General features: G+C 45.1%; 1 long non-coding RNA gene across 1 annotated transcript; it reads right to left on the bottom strand.

The window, feature by feature from the left end:
- Positions 1-1,313: 1,313 nt before the first annotated feature.
- LOC135918138 (uncharacterized) lies at positions 1,314-3,975 on the bottom strand. The gene is made up of 3 exons (XR_010569570.1): positions 3,745-3,975; positions 2,637-3,191; positions 1,314-2,155 (listed from the first exon to the last, which is right to left on the bottom strand). It is a non-coding gene; the product is annotated as an uncharacterized lncRNA (long non-coding RNA).
- Between the last annotated feature and the right edge of the window lie 12,836 nt (positions 3,976-16,811).

Genomic DNA, 16,811 nt, shown 5'->3' with positions numbered 1-16,811 from the left:
CTCGAAGATCAATTATGGGCCGTCCAGCGGGCCGAGGATGCCGCCAGGACCCAAGACCTCCTGGCCGTCACCTAGGCGGGGCCTTTGGCCCTCCCCACCAACTCGCAGGGCACAAAATAAAGTTGTTTCCTCCTCCTCCTCCTCAACCACATCAAAGTCACCTCGCTCATAGGTGACTCATATTAAGTGTTTCATTGAGTGCTAGAAACAGCTGGTGCTCGCTGATGTTCCTTTAAAAATTCCTCACAGGCACTGTACCACTCTAGTCACTTTCGTTGTTTTTCTGTGGTGCTGTCTCACTCACATTTCGTTTTATTGGACCCATACTAAGTTTTTGCGCGTTTTGTCTCAGTAAGGAATCTGTGGTTATTCGTTAATTTTTTGCTCGGGGTCGGCTCATGCGTAGGTGCCTCATATTCAGTGTGTATTGCTAAGTGCTGGAAAGAGCTGGTGCCGTCTGACATTCTCTGTACTCTAGTCACTCTTGCTATGTTTGGCTGCGAGTCGCTCTTATTGGATTGCCTACATTTCTTACTATTTGATAAGATATTAAAAGCTGGGTTGTCTAGCCCGTCTGGTTATTTTCTGCTGCCAGTCACAGTTTATATGGTACCTAAAATTTTTCTTTATTTTATCTATTTTATCGCAGGTAAGAGAGCTGTGTGGTCTACTTACTCTTTTGTTTTGCTGGGCTGAACACATTGCCTGTATTTTTTGTGTACTATCTCAGATAAGAAAAGCTGTGTCGTCTAGCCTCTGGTGATATTTTGCCTAGGTACAGTGCCTACATTTTTTGTATTTTGGGAAAGAGCTGCGGTGTCTAGCCACTGGTTCTTTGCTGTGGGTCACACTATGTCAAGTGCCTACACCATTTGCGACTCCTATCACAGTCAAGAGAACCTGTGATGTGTAGCCAGTACGGCTATTTTTTTTTGTTTATGAAGGACACTTTATAAAGTCCCTTTATATTTTGTATACATCCTATCACAGATAAAAGATGATGTAGTACCTAGTCACTCTGGTTATTTTTGTAGCAAGTCGCACTCAATACAGTGCCCACATGTTTTTGTGGATGTCCTATCACATTTAGGCAAAATTGATCTTTTGTTACCTGTGTAACAAACATGTTTACCAAATGTAGCACAAAATGACAGTGCCTCCACTACTTTTTCATTTACTGTTTAAATTTTTCTACATGTATTACTTGAAAGTATCAGCTACTTTCATTGCTCAAAGAGAAGCAGTCTGCCTTGTTACTTTTTTGTACAAAGTGTAAGCTGAATTCAGCAGACAAGACGGTGTTCCCAGTTCTTAATAAACATTTTATTCTCAAACTTTGTCGCATTTTATCTGAAATTTTGAAGGTGAAATGAAAATCTTGACCATAGGAACTTCTTATGTTCCTCACAACCACCTTATAATTTGAACACATAGCATGTCATCTCCAAACGTGGTGCAAGTTCAGTAATGAATAACTGCTTCCCACTTTCACTTTTATGGGTGCATTGCAGTTCGTTGTCTAAGACAGGACCAGTGTACTTCTGCTTAGGTACATGTTAACAATGTGTTAACAATTGCCTTGTTAACATAGTGGCCTTTAGCAATGTTCTACCATGAATCACAGCGCAAAGGCAATTATTCTGTCATGAACTGCTTCAAAAGTATCTCATAGCATAGGCGGCCTTCAGGTCCCGAGGACTGCTAGACGGCTGTGCATAGACGTTTTGCTCCGTATCTTAAAGAGATGACAGCCATGCATCTGTGAGGCTTTCCCGCCTTTGTTCACAGAAATTGTGCAGTATACATATCGCTGCTATTACGGTTGGCATAAACTTGTAGATGGTATCTGCACATTTTGAAAGTATGCGCCATCTTCCCTTTAGCCACCCAAATGCGTGTTCCACTACATTGCGGCTTGAACTGTGGTAAACGTTAAATGACTCCTGTTCCTTAGAGAGTGCCCCTGTATAGCCTTTGAAAATCCATGGCAAACATAGGTATGCAGGGTTGCCAAGCAGCAAAAACGGTATCTGGAAGCCACGCAAGGTTCTTTCTTCCTGGGACAGCATGTCGTTGCTCCTCCGGTACAAGTTGGACAACTTCAGCACAGTGGCATCATGCGCTGATCCAGGCGTTGCAAGTGTTGCTGCGAAACCTGAAAAATTAGGTTTCATTTAGGTGATGCTTTTTTTTTGCAGTAGAGGTTTTAAGGTACGCCAGGCATCAACACGGGGAAGTATTCAGCTATGCATGAGAAAAAGTAAGGCAAAAATTGCATCGTAGGAAACACGCAACATTTGCACAACTTTGTACAGAAATGACTGAGTGAATATCGCACTTACTGTAGCAGAAGACGTTAGCTGTAAACTAGCTGAAGATGCAAGTTCTGGTCACCCACAGCAGCCTTCATGGTACAAACGCATTCATATTTATAGTAAACAAGGTTTTTAAGCCCTTTCTTCAGAACATGAGTGCAGTGACTTGCACAAGAATGTGAGCTAACTGGCCTCTTGCAGCAATACCGTTAGCATTTTATGTTGGCTTTGGGCTGATCTATGAATAACTACAGTACTGGAAAACTATATTTAATTGTCTAGGTGTCTTAGGTTTAGAAAGAATAGCTAAAGCATACTTACAGGCCTCTGTAATCCACTATGGCTTGTACGTTGTACGATGTCCTACCCTTCCTGTTTACGAAGTCTCCGTAGCCTTTTTTCGCGGCAATTATTGGAATGCCAGTCGCATCAATCGCCCCCAAAATTTGAGCAAATGGCACCTGAGCTCAAATCTTCTGGCTATTGCTGTGCCTTCTTGGGCTGATGGTAGCATTATGAATGTCTTCAAGTAATGCTTCTTAAGTGCATGGCACAACATGTAAAAACACTTTTTTACAGTACTTTTGTGCACGCGAAATTGGTTTGCAACATTCCTGTATTCACAGCAACTGGCTAGCTTGTACAATGCAATGGCCACTCTCTTTTCCAGGAACAAGGCAGCTCACACCCAGCCAGATTTCGGTGACATATAATCTCCCATAAGAGAGACAAGCTCATGAAATGAAGCCCGGGTCAAGCGGAAAATTTTCCTTCAGTCGCTGTCCGCGAATTCTTCTAGGACGATGCGACGCGACCAGTCATCAGATCTTGTTTTTGCCCAGAGAGACCCCTTGCGCCATTCTTTTGATAAACAATCTGAAACATAATGCACGAATAAATTAGCGGAAACCCAGCAAGCATTTCTACATATTTCTACCTAAAACATGAAGTGTTCTCCACAGGGAAGTAGAGTGTTGATTGTGACTTGATATTCAATTTTTTATTAACCACAGTCTCAGCTTGCGGGACATATAAGAGTACGCCCAGAAAGCTAACGTTTCCTTACGATTTATTAGTAGTGAAACGTGTTCACATCACGTACTAAAATACGCGGCTAGTACTTGGCAAAGAAATGATAGTAAAATAAAATGCCATGTTGCAATAGATGCGGTTGACATAGATGGAGGAGCAATGCCAGTAGATCGCTAATAAGATTGCTGTTTTCGCTGCAACGTAGAAGTGTGCCAAACATTTTTTTTACAATATAACGCTCGCTTTCTTTTCAGTGCAACAAATTAATCATGGTACATGCAGGTTACAAAACAATCATATTTCCAACTCATGATGTTATAAGTCGTTTCTTTTTTTTTTAAACGCGCGCAATTCGCGTAAACAAGAGTGGTCCACATAATTAGGATGTTTTCCTTACCTTGAAGCAGCGCCAATCCGCTGAGAGCCGACGCCGTTGTAGCACAGGCGCAAAGTTGCAAAGCTTGAGTATGCAGCAGCCGTATTTGACGACAGCGCTCTTGGTAGCAGATAAATGCTAGTGCAAACCAAACTACATGCAAATTGTTCCACGCAGACAAGAGATGCAGGACGTGTAGACGCAGAGGCGCACTGAAGGAAGTAGCTCACTCGATGCGTATGGTATCGCTTTCTGATTGTTGGCGCGTGACAGCGGAAGCATGTTTACCAGAACTAGGGGGCTCATTTTCAAATGTGACGCTAGACGGCGCTAGCTTGCCAGCCAGTGAAATGAGCGCACGTGTAAATGGAGGTGCATCAGCGGAATGCGATAGGGCAAGATAATACGATACGCTTCCACCGTGTTTACAGAATCGTAGACTCTAAGACTTGGTACGTGAGCACAACTGTGGCGCATTTCCTGGAAACTGTGACGTGGAAAGCGTAAGTACTGACGTCACTAATGAAGTGAGAACCAAGAAGCTGGCGTGATATTAAACTGGCTGAGTAATGGAAAACAGTTGCCTCCAAGTTCGGTTCGTGCGTTCCGTTTGTCTAAAGTTTGTGTGTTTCGTTCGCCCAAAGAACACCAATGCCAAGATGCGAGTGCCACTAAGAGACACCTAAGTTAAAGATTAGGGCCACCTACCGTTTTTTTTTGTTTCTTAATGCCCAGGGCCTAAGAATAGTAGGCTTTGTTTCACAGGGCCAAAATTCATTGACATAGACTACGCTCGCGAAACGGGTTTTTACACTGGTGTCGCTCAAGTGAGGCTTAGCCTTATGTGCCTTGTCGAGGAACAGGGTATTTTTGTGCGGGAACTTACTATACCTATGACGCTTTGTTTCGCCCGGAACGCTTTTATGTACAAGATCAGGCGGCTTCACTGCGCACCCAATTTTATCGTTTATTGTTTGGTGATAGCGATGCCGTCCCAAACCTTCGCTTTGGGTGCACGGGGCGACCCATGACTTCCACGTTGTTCTTTCAAGTGTATTGTTTTTGTTAGCCAACAATTACAAACAGTAAACTGTTCTCTGTCATGTCATTTTTATTGTCATCTACACTTTGCACTAGTAACACTTCCTTGATCTGGTAATACTGGTAACACTTGATCTGGCAACACTTCCTTCTAGGGTCCGCGCTTGTTATTTCAGCTCCAGAGCATCAAAACCAAACACTTGAACACTAAAAAAAATTCGGAAGAAGTAGACAAGGGCCCGTACAACGTAAAATTGTCCCAACCACCGTCGCAAGCAAGGGAGATGACCGACAATGTTACCTGTGCAGCCTAATCAAACGCTCTACGCGTTTACAGGAGGCCACTTTGCTTCTTAAACGAATAAAATTTCCTACGCTCAGCGCTTTTCAAGCGAAGCTTGTATTGACTCTCTCGTGTCAGCTGACCAAGGCAGAACTCTGCCTTGGTGAACCGCCACGGAAGCTGACCGAGGCAGAAATTTCTAGAAGGCGGAAAAGAGAAAATGTGGTCAATATAAAACGGATTAATATTAACACGACGCGAAAGAAATCCGAAGAAAGAGCCTCGTTTTCACCTTCAGCACAAGTGTGCCCCTGGAGACCCTCGAGACAGGATAGCTCAACGTCCGAGTCCTGCCGTATGTACCCAGCCCTCTGCGATGCTTTAAGTGCCATCGATTTGCCGACAGTTCGCAGAATTGCCGCGACCACCAAACCTATGCAAAATATAGTGCACACGGATGTGCTGAAAACAACACTCTCGCTGTTAAGTGTGATGGAAAGACACCGCGTACTGTCAATCCTGCCCACCGTGGAAAGAAGGAAGAGGAGGAATGAACGTTTATTGCGAGAAACAGCGAGAAAGTGTTCTTTCTTCGCCATAGGTTGGCGGCTCTCTTAGTCCAGAAGGTGTTGGCTATTGCCACAGCCCGGGCCCGGTCCACCAGACTTGGCTTATCTTCCATGCTCTGGGCCTTTAACATTGCCTCCCACGTTTCTTCGATCGCTTGTGCCGGTCCTGAGGCATCTTGACTGTTTTTCTCGTGGTGTGGGCACACCGACACCAAATGTTGGAGGGTGTCTGATACATCACAATATCAGCATAGGTATGAAAGTTTGGGGGGGGGTGGGGTTGCATCCGGTGCATGATAATTCCACGGACATGCGTATTCGTTTGTAGCCCGCTGAGGCCGGTGGCTTTTTGCTTGCTTAATTTTGCATATGGTAGAAGATACAATCTTCTTCGCAGTCGGTAATGTTGTAATATTACGGCGTAGTTGATGGTAATGTCCTCCACCCTCGTCACTTTCGAGAGGCCATGCAGCAGGATAGGCCAGCTGGTATGCTCCCCGGCTGCTTCGTTTCCTGCCAGGTGTTCGTGACCTGGGGTACACGCGACGTAGTTTTCGGGTAATTTTTGGCATCTTGTTATTCCTTTTATAATTTTCACTACTGCGGCAAAAATTCGGCCTGTTTGAAGGTTTCTACATCCCGTTTGCGAATCACTCAAGATGATTGCTGCGTCTTTGCATGTGGCGAGGTCGAGGACGACGGCCATTTCCTCCGCCATTTCTGGATTTCAGGCCGGTATGGCAGCAGCGACTAGCTCATTCCCTTGGTTGTTGGTCAATGTAATTGCGTATGCTCTTCTATCTGGGTATTTGAAATAAATTATGAGAATAAATGTGAAGCAGAATATTTCATTCAAATATCCACACAGGCGGGTATGCTACCTACGAAAGCACAGCTAAGACTAAGCGGCGTGACAGGAAGCGGCGCCACAACGGCTCCCGGCGCCTGTCGGGCCTGCACAGAATGAGCTGGCGGTGATGCCACCGGCCTCTGGATGGCTGCAGCCTCCACTGCTCCACCGTCGCAGAAGGAGGGGCCATTTACCTCCGTGAAATAATTCTCTCGTGAAATACAGCGTTTGGGAGAGCGCGTGTCCAGCGTCTCTGATGAAGTAATGAACCCAACACCCATGTTGACGGCTCCCTTAGCGTCAAAGGAACGGCTCAGATGTCGCGAACGTTTCGAAAAAGACAAACTTCGCTCTACTACGCCCGGAAAAGGCTCTGTGAGCTATCTCCACTTTATTAAACACACAGCAAAAAAGCAACAATAAACACCGATGAGTAAATATTACACTGAAACGCAAGAGGACTCATCCACAACCCCGATGACGGTAAAAAATCCTACAGAGTTCTCATCCAAAGGTGCTGTGAGTCCAAGACCAAACCTTAAGCCAACACAAAGAAAAATTTTCTAAAGTGCGCCATTTTTCGGAGAGACTGAGGAGACACTGTCCCCTCGTCCGGTGGTGTGGCAACAGTTGCAGGGAAGTCCGGAGAATGGTGTTCTTCAGACGGCACTTGAGGCAGTGTCAGTTCCGCGAATACTTTTTGAATAAATTGGTCACTGTAGGTCCGATATACCTACCCCCAAAATAAAATTTTGAAAAAAAGCAATTCTAATGTCAAAATTGTAATAATAAAACATTATAATCTCGAAAAAAAAACCGGACATTTGTCAGGACACTGGGTAGGGTAAAAACTGTTGCAGAGAGCAGGGCTCGAGAACGTATTAGTTCGGAGCTGGCGGCAAGCGGCTGCATCTGCACAGTTTAGATTCACGTGCGCTTCACAGAACTTTATTTTGCATAGTATGTAGTGTTGTGGTATATGCGCCTATGTTTTCGGTATCTTTTCTACCCTGTCTGGGTTGGACCCTTTCATCGGCACCGGGTGGGTGAGGCCTCGGGCTGTAGCATGAACGCGCTCATTACTAAAGAGAGACCCATGCCCAGGTGTCCAAACTGGGTGAGCAGGTCGGATATGTTGGCTCTTGTGTAGCAATTTATGAGGAATGGGGGAAACCCGGCATCGTGCCTTGTTGTGACATGCTTGATGGCAATCTGTCAAAATATTTGTTTTTGACGCGGCGCGGTTTTTGTATTAGCCATTGTAACACCGACAGCGCCGACAAGCGAGACCGCACTCGCTTGTTCACCGCACTGCCGTCAAAATAATTACAGTTCAGGTGTCCACCGTTCTGACATTTCTGTGAGAGATAGGGCTGATCGACCCACAGTGCCATATGTGGCGGTGAGACAGATGCTCAGTCTGTGCAAGTGACTGCCGGATTCGTCAGCCTAGCGCCGCCTCCACACATCACCACCACTACGACTATCGCATTGTAAAGCGGGTTATCCTTATTTTGATACTAATTAGGCAAGTGAATGAAAAGCTCCTTAATCTATGGGTTCGTACGGCCTCAAGGCAAGGGTCGCGCCACCCGTACGTTCATATTGGTAGAGCATCGCACGTGAAATGCTAAGGTTCTGGGATACTTCCCCACCTGCGGCAAGTTCTTTTCTCGTCCACTTTTATTTCCAGTAATTTATCGTTTCTTTATTTCATTTATTAAGCACAAGTAGGTTCCCACATATCGTCCTTGGTGTCAGTGCTTGTTCGCTTCTTACGACCAGATTTGATTTGTTATTTTGTTGGTTAATTCCTATCCTTGCCAACTCGCTGTAGTTGTATGGATCGTGTGCTTGTGTTTCGCAATTTATTCTGTTTGTTTGCATTGCATGCCTGACATTCGCACTTTCTTCTGCTGTTTGGTATTAATGTTATGCATATTTTAACAACTGGTTCCCACTAAGGGACCTCTTATACCATTCTCCATATGTAACCCCCCCTCATCATGTAACGTTTAATAAATTCAAATTCAAGCAAAAGGTGTGACATTCCATCAGTTCTTCCAGGCGTTAAAGTCAACTGGGAATTTGCGTATTGGCGACGGGCATTTGTATGTCCCTCAGTTCCCCACAACGCGTCTCCCTATCATCTCGTCTCCGTCCTGGCACTTTCCGATACTCTGAACTTCATGCTGCACCCCCATAACGAACGTCGCAATGACTGGAACCATAAGTGCTCCGTGTACTTTATTCACGTTCGCGCAGAGCATGATTCCACGATTCGTTTCAGCCGATCGTTTGGAAGTACGTGAAAGGAAAAGATTCACAACGGCTATGGCACCTTTCCCTTCTTTGCAATTCGCGCAGGCTGTTCGACGCTTCTGTATTTTATTAGGCTGCGTCAAACTCCTGCCGCATTCGGATCTGGACAACGCTTCTTTGCATGGCACTCTCTCCTCGAGCACACTTTTATACCATATTCTTGCACCTCAGCTGTCCGCTACACATCTCGTAGGGCCGGCTCACTGTCTCACTGGCGCAGTCTGGGCAATGTTTCCGGACACCATCGATTGAGGTCTCATCCATATTGTTGCTCAGTGTTTCTCAGGAATCCGTAGGACGAAGGCTCATTCCACTGCGCTGTTCCCAGTTTCTCCGGGCTCCGGTGGCCGAAGGTTCATCCTTATCGCTGCCCTGAGTTTTTGGATCTTGCGGTTGCGTGCGGCTTTTGTCGGACGCTGAAGGGGACTTAGAGAAATGAAGGTTTATTTACATGATATGTATTCAGGAACATCAGAAGCGAAAGAAAGGGAACACAGTGATTTTCCCGACCGGCACTTCCCGTTGTTTTTTTTTTTGGGGGGGGGGGGGTGACAGCGCCGAAATCCGTTGTCTACCCTTTATTTGCATTGGATGGCCCCCGAGCTCCAAGTTCTTTATTTTAGTATATTACGCTTGCTGCCGAAGAAGTTGGAACAGTGGACTGTTCTCGGTCATGACTTTTTATTGCCATCTATACAAGCATGGACCTCTCATTGCTTCGCATTGCAATGGTAAACGAACACTCTATTCTAGGGTTCCCACTTATCTTAAGAAGCTTCCTTTGCCTCTTTCTTAGACTTTCCCGCTGCTGCTGTTTTCAGCTTCAGAGCATTCAGAACCCAGACAACTGAATATTTATTAAAATTTTGGAGAATGTAGACAAGGGGCCGTATAACGTAAAGCCATTCCAACCGCCGACGCAAGCATGCGTGGTGTCCCGCAGCGTTTCCTGAGCTGCCCAATCAAACGATACTCTCGTTCATAGAAGGTCGCTTCGGTTGCTTTCAATATGAACAGAATTGCCCACACAGCGGTTTTCAATCGAGGCTTGCATTGCCTTACTCGTGTTCGCTTTGGTTTTCGTGTTGCCGTAAGAAAAATCTCAAGCATCGCGAAAATAAATGTTGCTTGTCGTGCTGCGGATTCGAACTATCAACCTCTAGGTTGCGAAACCGGCATGCTAACCGATTTAGGTGGTGTGTTTTTTTTTTATTGCCTCGCTTGACCCAGAGTTTAGAAGCTCAGAATAAAAGAATAAGATCATAGTACGGAGAACTGTCAGCTGTTTGCTGACTACAAGTCATCCGCGTTTCGGCACGTTCAACAACAATTCCACTATAGGAACCCAGTTCGGTACATACGTCTGTACCTTCTGCACTTCGACAAAATTGGACACAGCGTCGCAAATACATTCGCGAAGTGGCCTAACGTCGATATCTGCGTTGTGTGCAGCAGTCCGAGTTCAGCATACACTGTGCAGGCCCAGGAGCATAAGCACATTAAAAGGCACGCCATCATCATTTTCGACCGTGAGATGATGGATTCCCGCGTACTTAATTACAACTTTTTTTTTCAAAGTTCTCTGTAAGATATCCATGAGAAACACACCACCCCAGCCATCTAAAACAAATGCTCAGTTGTCTCTGTTTCTTTTTCCATAATAAAGAATGAGTACCCCATGGAACTAATAAACTCCTATCTTCTAATTATGTGTTAACGGGTAAGGTTCCTGTTTCCAGTTTAAAAAAATGTTTTAACTCCTGTGCAACGAGCATTTTTAACGCGTTTGAGAACAGCTTTCCCTTTGCCTGCACAGTATAAATAACGGTACAATGGCACAGCAAATAACACATCAGCAAGGTCTTTGTACATTTGTTTATGCGACTCCTCGGTCAAATATTGCAAATAAAAGCGCACCGATAAGAAGCTGAAAGATCACACCACTTCTCTTATATATCCCCGTACTGGTCCTTTCTGACACACCGAAGACAATGCTCACCATCACTCACTCTTTTAAACAGGCATTTTCGGCTGGTTTTTTTTTTCATATACAGAGCTCCAAATACCCAATTAAAACACTCTGTGCATTTTTGTACATATAACCTGCTGCAATGCAAAACTTGCATTACATGCCATAGCTTGCTTACGAGAAATAAGTTGCAAGTCGTGGCCCGTGCGGAAATCGACTTATCTCAGCCTTTGCACTTTTGTGCATTTCCACGTAAACGTTTTCTTTTTTCCAATAAGGCTCTTGGTCACAGTAGTACTGCAGGGGCACTCCTAAGTATTTTGACGGTGTTTCATGTTATTTAATGTTCAAAAGCATCCTTGGTGCGACATTCCATTTCCCATGCCAAAATCGAAGGCACTTGTCCCAGCTTACTGCACTACCACTTGCTTGACAAAACATTTTACAGCACTGACAATATTCATTAAACTTTCACGATCAACACAGAAAACTTCAATGTCATCAACGTAAGCAAAAAAGCTTACTTCGGCTTGACGTAAGTTAAATCCTCGTACCGCGTTGTTACGTGATACGAGGATTACGAGGTTACGCGATCACGCTTAGAAAAAAAGGTTTAAGTTTAATATGTACAAAAAAGATGGGGTGATAACGGGCACCCTTTTCTGACTGAGCGCTGCACTCGTATGTACGCCTAACTTATTTGTTTATTGTAAACCTCGTCGTACATCTGGCGTTAGCCATCCGCACACGTTTGCTGATCGCATTGCCTGCATTCACATATTCAAGTACAGAAAGAAGCAGATCGTGCGGCAGGGGGTCGAATGCCTTCTCAAGGTCAACTTGCAGCATGGCGACACTGAGTTGCATTGCATCACAGCATTCAAGGAGTGATCGTGCTATGTGCATATTTGTCATAATTGTCCTTCCTTTGATTCCAAATGATTTATCTGGACCGACAAAATCTATAATTGCTGTCTGGAACCTGTAATCCTATACATTCTTTAATTTTTATGGCCTATGCCTTTCAGACTAATCCGTCTATACGATGTACAGGCGCCGACAAAAGGGGTATACTCCACACAGCGGGAGCCGGAGCAACGGCAAATTGCATCGCAACGCCATCTACAGGCAGCATCTAGGATCGAGACAGCCAATGGGTGCCCTTTATTATCTGCAGGCATATCGATTGACCCGTGTCAATGTAGATGGCGTCGCGATGCAGTGTGGCGCTGCTCCGGCTCCCTCTGCGTGGAGTATACCACTTTTGTCGGCGCCTATAAATTGCGTTACGTAATTATATACGTTAAGTGATTGGATTTCGTCTTTCACTTTTGGTATTAAGACCGTGTGTGCTGACAAAAAGGACGGCGGTGGATGTTTGGCCTCGCAAGCCTCATTGTATACATCAGTCAAAACAGGTGCGATAATACCCTTAAACGCTTTCTACAATGCAGCGCGTAAGCCATCCGGCCCCGGTGACTTGCCGTTACATAAATTATCAGTCGCCTAATCGCCATAACAGCCTCTGTCAGTTCATCAAACGCATTCTGTCAAGCAGGGTTTTTATCTGCATGAAGAAGTAGACGCAACGCAAGGCGCGAACCAACCAGAGAGGTCCCGTTCCCGCGGACGAGGGAAAGTGTGTGACCACGTGTTCATTCGCCTTGTGCCAGACGTTTCGCGCCAGTTGAGGCCCGGCAGCCTGCCAAGGAGGCCGCGTTTTGTTCGTTTTGCCGATGAGCACGCTGCGTTGAAGGAACGGCAGTGGGAGTGGGCCGCAGGTCATGCGTTCGACCGAAGTACAGGGGGCGTTTCATGTACGCCGCCTCGAACTCGCTTGAGAAAGGGCTAGTCGTCCGCACGTCGACAACGCCGTGAGTAAGCGTGAAACTGAGACGATACGACAACGAAGAGCCACGTTAAGGAGCTCGTTAAGGAGTCACGCCAGCGTTTTGAGAGCGAGTTTCCGCGGTCTTCAAGTGATTGGTGTTCACGTTTACTTGTGCGCGCCTGATGCAATGTTCTTAATTTTGTTGGTGTGTCCATGTTTACAAGCTAATTTGGCCGATAAAGCTATTAATCTTACTACAGGTTTTCCCGCTCAATTTAATCCAAGCGCCAGTCAATTTAATCTGAGCGCCAGTCAATTTAATCTAAGCGCCAGTCAATTTAATCCAAGTGCCAGTGATTTTAATCCGAGCGCCACTCAATTTAATCCAAACGCCACTCAATTTAATCCAAACGCCAGCCGAAATAATCCAAACGCCAGTGAATTTAATCCAGACACAACGGAATTCAAGAACCTTTGGATTTCAAGACTTCTGAAAATTTGTGAACATGTTATGAGTTAACACCTTGAAAATGAAAGAGCGAGGTGATAGACCAGTAGCTATCCTGCCACGGGACTAACGACAACTTTTGGAGGTCTTGAAGCGAAAAGCTTCAGCCGGCGTATGTCGGAATTGGCTCCGTAAGCATGTTCGGAGTCAAATTGGCTTCGTATGCTTGTTCGGTGTCGGCGCAGGTGGCCACTGCCGCACGCTTGGCGTCATCGTTTGACGTTCGCCGCAAGCGCGTGTTTATCGCAGAGGCCGACTATAGAACGGCTTGCCGGAGAATAGACGTGCGCATTCAACATGGAAGGAAAAGGGAGTGATACTACCTATACGGAAAGCTGTGTTTATGGCTGTACAGAAATCGCTAGAGAATGTGCCCAACAATGATGAATAAAGAAGTTTAATAATCCTGCATGCCTTATGGTATATATCATTGATAAGCAATTTGCATAACTACACAAGGCACACGTATAGCATAACCATAAGCTAACCAAAGCATATCCATAAGTGAAACCGTGAGCATAACCATAAGCTAAACCGTAAGCATATCCATAACTCAAGCCATAAGCATATTCATAAGTTAAACCGTAAGCATATCCATAGGCTCAATCATAAAGGATAACCATAAGCTAAACCTTTAGCATAAAGGCTAAATCATAAAGCATAACCGTAAGCTAAATCATTAGCATCACCGAAACTGTTCCCTTTGAGATATCCAGGCTTAACCTTAGCTAAGCCCCAGCCATTTTTTTTTATTTTCTACTTAGTTATGAGAGCGAAACAGCAGATTACAGTTCTCGAAATTAATTGAGAGGAAATGTCAGCATGAGCATGTCGAGTTAATGGTACACATGCGATTTGGTCATGGCTATCAAACCAAACAATAAAGGTTGATTCGATGATAATCACTAGGCCCTCGCCAGGAGGCTTCGGTCGCTAGCGAATACGATTCACTATTCTACTGCGATGTCCGCAGCCTCCAATCAAAGACCTTGTCATCAGTACCGCTAAAACAGTCATGAATACCATTCATTTGCACAACTGATATGGTCGAGTCACTAGTGATCACAAGTGAAATACAATGCGCAGTTTATGTTCATGCTATACATGTGCCTTGTGTAGTTATGCAAATTGCTTATCAATGATATATACCATAAGTTATGCAGGATTATTAAACTTTATTCATCATTGTTGGGCACATTGTCTAGCGATTTCTGTACAGCCATAAACACAGCTTTCCGTATAGGTAGTATCACTCCCTTTTCCTTCCATGTTGAATGCGCACGTCTATTCTCCGGCAAGCGGTTCTATAGTCGGCCTCTGCGATAAACACGCGCTTGCGGCGAACGTCAAACGATGACGCCAAGCGTGCGGCAGGGGCCACCTGCGCCGACTCCGAACACGCATACGGAGCCAATTTGACTCCGAACATGCTTACGGAGCCAATTCCTACATACGCCGGCTGAAGCTTTTCGCTTCAAAACCTCCAAAAGTTGTTGTTAGTCCCGTGGCAGGATATCTACTGGTCTATCACCTCGCTCTTTCATTTTAAAGGTGTTAACTCATAATATGTCCACAAATTTTCAGAAGTCTTGAAATCCAAACCTTCTTGAATTCCGTTGTGTCTGGATTAAATTCACCGGCGTTTGGATTATTTCGGCTGGCGTTCGGATTAAATTGAGTGGCGTTTGGATTAAATTGAGTGGCGCTCGGATTAAAATCACTGGCACTTGGATTAAATTGACTGGCACTTAGATTAAATTGGCTGGCGCTCAGATTGAATTGACTGGCACTTGGATTAAATTGAGCGGGAAAACATGAAGTTATAGCAGTGCACTAATTTTATACTGTGCATGATTGTTTGCCTTGCCGGCGAAATAGTAACTTGATTGTATCCCGCAGTAGTGTTGAGTTTACTTACTGATAACGCATTCTATAATGAGATGCCTGCGAAGTAAACTGTGTGCCATAATATGTACAAAGGTTTGCCTAGGCGAAATAATTTAATCGAAACGTGCTGAGTTGATGTTCCTCAGAGATGATTTAGAGACCTTTAGACTGATTAGATTGTGTGAAATTAAAAGGAGTCAATTTCAAGATTAAGAGTGGCACGTCATGAATAAGAACTGACGAGACGTGTGTCAAACTCCAACAGTTTTATTGAGAAATCCTATGCTGAAATAAACGTCACGGATGAATTCACTAAGGAGCGCTGTACGTACGCAATTTCTCAGCCAAAATATTCTTACGCTTAGAGCAGCATGCAACGCATATGGCAGCCCATTTAACTTTCGGCGTCGTATTACAGCGTAGATGGACCAAAGCTCGGGTTAAAACACAAAAATTGGAAGAAGCGCCTTGAACTGATAGCATGCTGGCTCACCATGTGTATGTAATTGGTGATACGTTCTCACGACAAATCACTGCACATTCCCATTCGACAGCTCCTTTTTTCCGGGCGTCTTCTACAGCGACGACAAGCGCAATCGCTCTCGTTTGTTCACCGCCGTCAAAAAAAATTACAGTTCAAGTGTCACGCCTTCTCACGTTTCTGCGAGAGAAAAGGCTGATAGACATATTTTGCCATATTTGGCGCTGAGACTGACTCAGTCGGAGCAATTTAGGGCCGGGTTTGTTAGCCTGACACCGCCTCCAGACATCATTACCACCGCCATTATCTCATTACAAGGTGACCTATCTTTATACCAGTACTAATTAGGGAAATGAATTAAAGAAACGCCTTAATATATATAGTGCGTATGGCCACAAGGCAAGGGGCTGGCATGGTGTGGTATGGCATCGGTATGGTATGTGATCACGCTGCACAAGGTCATATGGGGTGTTAACTGCTGAAACCACGATATTATTATGAGGCACGCCATAATGGAGGACTCCGGAGATTTGGACTGCCTGGGGTTTTTAAAATGCGGTCACGGTGGCCACATGCCGATGGGGGTGAAATGCGAAAACGCTGCACCCAGTAGCAGGTACGGTTGTAAGGCGGCATATGCTCTCAATATCAGCTCCCTCGGCAACCGTTGCCGCCTAACGTGCTGGTCGACGGAGTCGTCGACTGCCAAGTGACGATGAAACGGCCACTGCCTTCGCCAAGGATCGCTGTGGAGGGAATGGAGGAGCTAAGATGGCAGCCGTAAAAAAAAAGAAATACGAAAAGCCATGGCAGCCGCCATTCCCTAATTAAGACAGAAAACTTCACTGTGTAACATCCACACCGGCACGTTCCGCTGTCTATCACACAGTGACGTCATATTAGCCTTCATCGTCTCTTCTTCAGAGTTCAGCGCAAATTGAGCAATCATATTTGTCGTGATCATCATGGTGTCAAGAAGTGGATCTTGTAAATATTGCTGTCAGCAGGCTGCTCTGCTGCAAAGTGCACATTTATTCCCATCAGAATTGTGCAAAAAGCACTAACAGAAGCTAGTGTGAGTGACGCGCAGTAAACAAGGACATCGCGGTGCGACACGTGCGGTAAAAACCCAGGCGGGGTGCCATACGGTGGTTCGCTAACACTGAGACATTGGCTTAAACCCTTAATAAAATGGTTATGCCCTTTATGTTTACTGTAGGTTTCCCGCAGTTCACATGAGGAAATGTGCTTTATGTTTCCTCCATGTTGAAATTTGGCCACTGCTTTTATGTTTCAGTCATATGTCCTCCCTTTATGTATCGCTTACCTTACCGTACTTTATGTTTC

This window comes from Dermacentor albipictus, chromosome 10 (assembly GCF_038994185.2).
Source record: "Dermacentor albipictus isolate Rhodes 1998 colony chromosome 10, USDA_Dalb.pri_finalv2, whole genome shotgun sequence".
Lineage (NCBI taxonomy): Eukaryota > Metazoa > Arthropoda > Arachnida > Ixodida > Ixodidae > Dermacentor > Dermacentor albipictus.
The sequence above is the reverse complement of the archived record's forward strand: the minus strand, read 5'-3'. Positions and strand labels throughout refer to the sequence as shown.